Raw genomic sequence first — 7,341 nt, forward strand, 5'->3', positions numbered from 1 at the left:
GGATCAAATCCCACATCGGGCTCCCGGTGCATGGAGCCTGCTTCTCCCTCTGCCTATGTCTCTGTCTCTCTCTCTGTGACTATCATAAAGTAAAAAAAAAAAAAAAAAAGAAAAAAGAATGTATTTTGTGATTGCAAAAACTTTAAAGGGATTTTTATATGTGAAGGGAAGTCAAGTAAATAAAAATAAACTGTAATGTGATGAAACCCAAGAGAGCAACCCTGTGTTGTCCTATTTATCCTGGTGGGTATAGCAGAGAAAGAAGCAGAAGAAACTGAAATAGCTCCTGGAACTGCAATGTCTCATGAAGGGATGCAGATAGCTATGACAAAAACAAACAAATTCTGTATTACTCATCATAGCTACCATCATCATATTCTTAATATGTGCCATCACCTATCCTATAAAGCCCTGTGTTAAGTGCTGGTAATATAGAGCTGAAAATGACAAATTCCAACTCTTGAATTGTTTCAGTCTATATTAGAAAACAATGAATGTATCAGGAGTGCCCACTACTGATTGTACATTAGAGTCATCTGTCATATTTTTAACAACACTAAAATACAGACACTATGCCTAGAAAATTAGATTGTGTTGATTTGAATGTTAAGGCGGGCAAAAGTGTTGTGACAAGTAGGCCCCCAAATTTTGTGGTTTAATAAAATAAAGTATTTCTTCCTCATATAACAGTCCAAAGTTCTAGATCATCTCCTGGGTCTCTACGTAGAAACTCATGGAAACAAGTTCCTTCTCTCATGTGGCTACACCACCTCCTAGGACAGTGATGTCCAAGAGAATTTTCCACAGTGGTGGGAATATTCTACATTCATGCTCTCCAATATGATAGTCACTTGCCTCTCCACTTTGGTGCTTGAAGTATGGCTAGTGTGACTGAGGAACCAAATTTTAAATTTGATTTAAATTTAGCTTACTTAAATTCAGATAGCTACATGTAGCTAGTAGATACTTTTTTGAAAAGCATGGACCTAAGCCCCTTTAATTACCTGCATGGTTAAGGCTAGATTTCCATATCCAGCTTCTGTTTAGCCAAAGAAAAATTGTTGTGAGGAGACATAATGCATGAGCGGACTGAGGTAACACGTACCACATCTGCTCTTATTCTAGTAAATAACTGTACTTACCTCATTGCAAAGAAGGCTGAGAAGTATAATCTTTGGTTGTTCAGCAATATCCTGACTATACTACTATGGAGAAGAGCAGGACAGATCTTGGTGTGCAACTAGTAGGTTCTGTTAAAACTGCTATAAGTTCAATGATTCCATATATTTTTTAAAGCTTCCAAAATGAGTATAATGTTCAGTCATAATTGGCAACCAATGGTCCACATGAAAGTATCTAAAGATATCTTTTCTTTAGCTGAATTCTTTCTATTGGACACATCCATATGGAGAGGCTAAGAAACATACTTAAGTTTTCATATCAAGTGTATACTTTATAAATGTTGCACATGTTATATAACACAAAACTCATGTTGTCAAATCAAACTCACATAAATCAAAGCTCTTACCCACTAATAATGTTCAGAATTTAGGTAAATGTAAAACAAAGATGAAATATGGAGAGTCTGAGATTCCTAGAGCATCTCCTACTACTGTTTTTGTTTATCTTGTTTTTTGCAGAATTATACCATGTTCTGGCTAGGATTAACACATATGATCTCTAAGAGGTGTGTGCTTTCATATCACTTACACATAAGAGATGTTTAAGTTATGAAATACTTTTAGATAGCTGTATAGCTACAGTTAACTTCAGATATATTCAGAGTTACATTTTCTAGGGAGCTATGTTTCATAAATGCATACAGTTCATTACTATTAGCTACTGTACATAACGAAGTGCATCCTCATGCACATCCCATAGATAAGGACTCTCCTACTAGTGAAAACTGTTAATTAGTCATTAGCTTTATCCTAGATATGACAAATTCACCCCTACTCCAAAAAAAGGAAAGAATGAGTCAGTGACATTTAGTTCTTTTATGCATCTAAAGGTTTTGCATGTTCTAATTCTGCAATTCATTCAAAACATGGATTGAACCCTTCCCACATGCCAGATGTAGTGTTTAAGGCATCTGATAGCTTGAATTCAAAGCCCAAGGACTCCACGCTAGGTATAAGGGTTTGGACAAAGTCAATCTCTCTAAGCCTTAGTTTATTACTTGTTATATTGAGATGATGACACCTACCTCATAAGGTGATTGTAAGGAATTGCACTAATATAAGCCACATAATGAACTTCTAGCAACTATCCAATGAGTTTTAGTGATTCTTTACCATTGTTATTATTAGTGATTGTAATTCCTCAAAGATGGACAGCTTGTTCTCCTATTTCTCTATTAGACGTTAATATATCTAAAGAAAAGAAATAATATATTGTGTAGATATAGTATTATGTGAAGATTTCCTTCACATATTTTGACCTCTCTACCCTTTTTTACTTTATTTATGCCCCAATTAATTTAAAAAAAACCCACATGAATCTAGTCTTATCTAAATATTGAGAAGACAAAACTCCCAAACTCTAAGTTCTGGGAATGTCTATAACTAAGATATGAATTTTTCTGTAAGTGACACATGGTCATAACTGGGGAGACTGACATTATATGATAATCATGCTACAGAATGGTAATGCTATATTTAAGATGTGTGCAAAGGAGTGTGGGTGGATATGGCTGAGAAGAAAGAATTGCTTTTCTGGATTGCATCATTTCACATAGGAAATGCCATTTGTGTAGAATCCAGATTGCTGAATACTCTTGCCAGGCAGAGAAATGGGAAAGACCTTTGAATTCCTATAATGCTCAGCAGAGTAACATGCCCTGCTTATAGTAGGTGTTAAAATTGCCTCTTGATAATTAGGGAAAGGATTGCAACATTTCATATATAACAAGCTCTTTAAAAAAAAAAAAAAAACAAGCTCTTTAACAATCTAGGTTGTTCCATGTGATTCCTAGTCAAACTCCCAGGGAGGAAAAAAAAAAAAAAAAAAAAAAACCTCTGTTGACACTATCAAAGCTCTATTTTGGCACTTTTTTTTTTTTAATGGCTTTCTCCTTTATTAAACATTAAAGCACAAATGGATGGTCCCTGTGGGGAGAACTACAGAGCCCCAGAGCAGGAGGAGGGGACACTCGGGGAGGGTCACACAGCAGAGACCCATCTTCACAGAAAGGGCTCAATATTGATTTCCAGGGAAGAGCAGAGCATGGTCAGCTCAAATTTGGTGATGACATCAGGATGAAGGACCCCAAGCTTCCCCATGCTCTGACCCCTGGCTAAGATCTCCATGCATCTCCCGTGGAAGAAAGCAGAGCCTTCTGATTCTTTGATCACATATCAGTCCTTTTCACCAGGAGGTACATTAAGCAACTGCATAATTCTGTCCAGTAGCCCATGGATTTTCTCAACCCAGGATTCTTGTAATAAACAGAGCAGAGATGCCTGTAGTTTCTTCCACCTACATCTCTGCTAGAATCTTTGACTACGATGTCAGAGATTTCAAACAGTTTCAGAGGAAGGGGCATCTTCCGATTTGCAGGGCTGGTCTTTAGGAGGCCAGGAAGAAGGGTAGTGCATGCCACCTGAACTTCAGCCATTTTAGGATTACTAACGTGGACTGCCTTTGTTGCAGAGATGTCCAAACCAAGTTTATCAGCAATATCTTCTTGGGAGCACAGAGCAAAGGTCAGCGCTTCCATGAATCCAGCAACTGCCATGTCCTGTCTTTGGAGTTCTGTGAGTTTATTAAGAAGAAATTGATTAGCTATGGTGTAGGTTTTCGAGAGTCATCTGAATGTTGTTATAACCATAAGCAATAGCTGCATCTTCTACGATATCACAGGCATGGATAATGTCAGCTCTGGCTGGAGGGATTTCAATCTCAATCTGACTCCCATTGCCTATTACTTTTGATTTTACATCCTGGTTAGAAGCTTGGCAATATTTTCTGGAATTTCTCTGATTCCAACTTTTTTGTTAATTAGATCAGCTCTCACTATTTCCTTTTAGTAAGCCAGTTCTGGAAAGGTGTAGGATTTTCCATTAGGAAAAACTACTTCAGCTGCTTCAACCATAAATATGATTCTCACAATATTCACTGAACATGATGACAATAACATCAAGGACTATTTTTGCCTTAGTGAAGTCAGTTCCTGCGCATTCAGTAAATACATTTCTAGTATTTATGGTTATTTTGGAATGATTTCCATTGATGATTGGAGGCGTTGAAAGGACAACACCATTACTATTCATAGATAACTGGGTATAGGGGTTTCTTTTCTATGATATGTAAATAATGTTTAAGGTGGTTGTCAGTCTTGTATATGTTCATCATTTCACAGGCTGTATACTCCTTGGTCTTATTTAGAGGCTTGAATTTGATATCTGAAGGTTGCTTTGCAGTGTGTGTAAAAGGGCCTGACAAAGTGTCCATATCATGGGTACCAATAGCAAACAAGGCTCTTTTCCTGCAAATATTCTGATGTAATTTCTCCTGAAGTTCAATGAAGCTGTCGTATCAATCTTTAGTGAACTTTATATTTCGGAGAACTGCTGCCACAGCATAAGGACGTATTTTAGCTGTCTCTTCTGTGATTATCAAGTTCTGGATTTCTCCATTAGGTGTTACCCATTTGTACACTGGAGCCTTTATCCTTTCTTTGAAGACTTGAAGTCCTCGAACCAATCCTTCCGAACACGGGAGATCATACCTATTAGCAGGGACCTCAATTTTGTAAAGAACAACATCAGAGGCTCCCTCTGCCTTTTCATTACCTTGTTCTTTACTTATGATTTCTTTCTCAGAAGTAATTTCATCAAGTTCCAGACCAAATTCAAAACACAGTTCATCAAATTCTTCATTGGTGTAGTTCTGGCCCGGGGCTTGGAAGAGCAGATCCCGCTTCACGCTGACAGTCGGCATGGTGAGTCAGGCCCCACTGCCTATCTTGGCACTTTTGAATATCCCTTCTCAGTAGTTTCCCAATGTGTCTGCCTCAGTGTGGATGCCGAAAGAATGTCACCTCTCAGCTCAATGAATACACTGCTAGCTGGAGCAGAAGACACCCAGTTTACACCTCCAGACTAGCAACGATGAATAACAAATGGTAAGCAGAGTTCGGGCATCAAATAGAATGATATTAAAGGTTCTGACTTAGACTACTTATTTTTCACGAGCCAAATAACTCAATAGAGTTGAGGTGTGGTTTTTAAAAGCCCGTCAAAGTGACAGCTTAGTTAGGGTGTGCTGCAGAAAACAACTCCATAAAACTATGAAAACTGATTGTTTACACAACTTGAGCGTTTTTCTTTTCATTTTCCCTCCCTACTAAAACAAAACCCAAGAAAGGGCATTAGCAATTTTTATCTTCTAAGAGCATCTCTTCTTGGCAAAGTACAAATTACACCTCCACCTCCTAGTTTTTGTTGTATTGAGGGTCCTGTGTTGTTATCTATTAAGATTTTGTTTTCCTACTCCAGCGATTTAATGTGTCATCTCAACCACCATCTTAGCAGTTTTCTATTATGCATCAACACATGCAAATGCACACACACACACACACACAGAGCTTATGTATATTATATGTATTATACATACATATATACAGTGTATGTAATATATAATTACGCTATCTGTATTTTTATAAGACATTCTTATACCTCAGCCTTTGGCTAATAAATAGCTTATTCATTTCTCCTTAAGAACTATCCAAAGTTGAATTCTTATTTGGCTTTATAAATGAAATCACCTGACTGCTACTTATGATAAATTCCATCAAGGTTAATGTAAGAATCTGAGAATTTCTTCCCAATAGACTCACAAGTAGTTTGGGTGCTAATGCTGCTTTTCCCCTGACTTTACTACTCACCCTCACGTCCCATCAAGATCATCAGCTCAGGAATCAGACTGCCTGAGTTCAATTCCTGACTCTATCACTTACCAGCTTTAGGACTTATAGGCAATTTTCTTAGCCATTTTATGTCTATTTTCTATAAAATAGAGACAACCATTATAGAGTTTTGTAGGGATTAAAATGAATTATTGAGTATATAATATGTAACATAGACCCTGGTGCTTAGTAAGCACTCAATTAATGTTTGTTGCTTGGTTACTATTATCATTAGGCTTCTAAGTTCTCTACCATAATTTAGGGAAGTGGGTATAGAATATCATAATCCAATAAGTCCACTACTTATGGTATTGTTTTCAAAGCCAGTAAACAAATGGTCAATTATAAGCTTTTAAACTTGTATCATTAAAGTCCTGCGTGATGGTTAATTTTATGTGTCAAGTTGGTATGGCTATGGTGTCAAGTTTGGTCAAACATCAGTATAGATGTTCTGTGAAGACATTTTTTTTGGATATGATTAATGTCTAAATCAATAGCCTTTGAGTGAAAAAGACTACCCTCCATAATGTGAGTGTGCCTCATTTAATCAGTTCAGGGCCTTAAGCAAAGAATGAGATTTCCCAGAGAAGAAACAATTCTGTCTCTGGACTGCAACCCTGCCTGTTTCCAGTATGGTTGACCTGTCCTGTGCACTTCACTATTAAGATTGCAATATCAACACTTACCTTAATTTACAGCCTGGTAACTAGCCCTACAGATTTCAGACTTACCAGTCCCAATAATCATCTGATTCAATTCCTTAAAATAAATCTCTTTAAAAAAAGAAAGTAAAATAAAATCTTTGTTGTTTTTCTAAAGAACCCTGACTAATACAGATTTTACTGAGAATTAGTCTAGAAGTAAAGAATCTTGAGGAAGGGTTCTCTGAATTAGTTCTTCTGCTTCTGGAATTGGTTTTTAAAATCTGATTACATTTGATAACACTAATGACTTTATTTCCAGTAGTAAAGAGAACACTGATAGTCTGCAGCATGGTGTGGCAGTAGATATATACAAGGTATCACCACTGGATACTCTTAACTAAATGTTTGCAAGAATCAAGGTTCTGAGTGACCATGCACTTAACATGAAGATTTTGGTCAAACTAACATGAATGGGATGCTCAGCGGTTGAGCATCTACCTTTGGCACAGGGTGTGATCCTGGGATCCTGGGATCTCAGGATCGAGTCCCACATCAGGCTTCCTACATGGAGCCTGCTTCTCTCTCTGCCTATGTCTCTGCCCTCCTCTCTCTGTGTCTCTCATGAATGGATAAATAAAATATTTTAAAATAAATAAATAAATAAATAAATAAATAAATACTAACAAGCATAATGAGATTGACCAGTTGCTCCTGATTTAACTGAAGAAAATAAGAAAGAAAGGGATGAGCTCAGGGATTCAAATTCCCAGCCTAAAACCTGCATAAATG

At 37.1% G+C, this 7,341-nt stretch overlaps 1 pseudogene; it reads right to left on the reverse strand.

Moving 5' to 3' along the window:
• Window positions 1-3,182: 3,182 nt before the first annotated feature.
• LOC129511902 (phenylalanine--tRNA ligase beta subunit-like) lies at window positions 3,183-4,941 on the reverse strand (annotated as a pseudogene).
• Between the last annotated feature and the right edge of the window lie 2,400 nt (window positions 4,942-7,341).

Source organism: Nyctereutes procyonoides, unplaced genomic scaffold (genome assembly GCF_905146905.1).
Source record: "Nyctereutes procyonoides isolate TBG_1078 unplaced genomic scaffold, NYPRO_anot_genome, whole genome shotgun sequence".
NCBI classification, from domain to species: domain Eukaryota; kingdom Metazoa; phylum Chordata; class Mammalia; order Carnivora; family Canidae; genus Nyctereutes; species Nyctereutes procyonoides.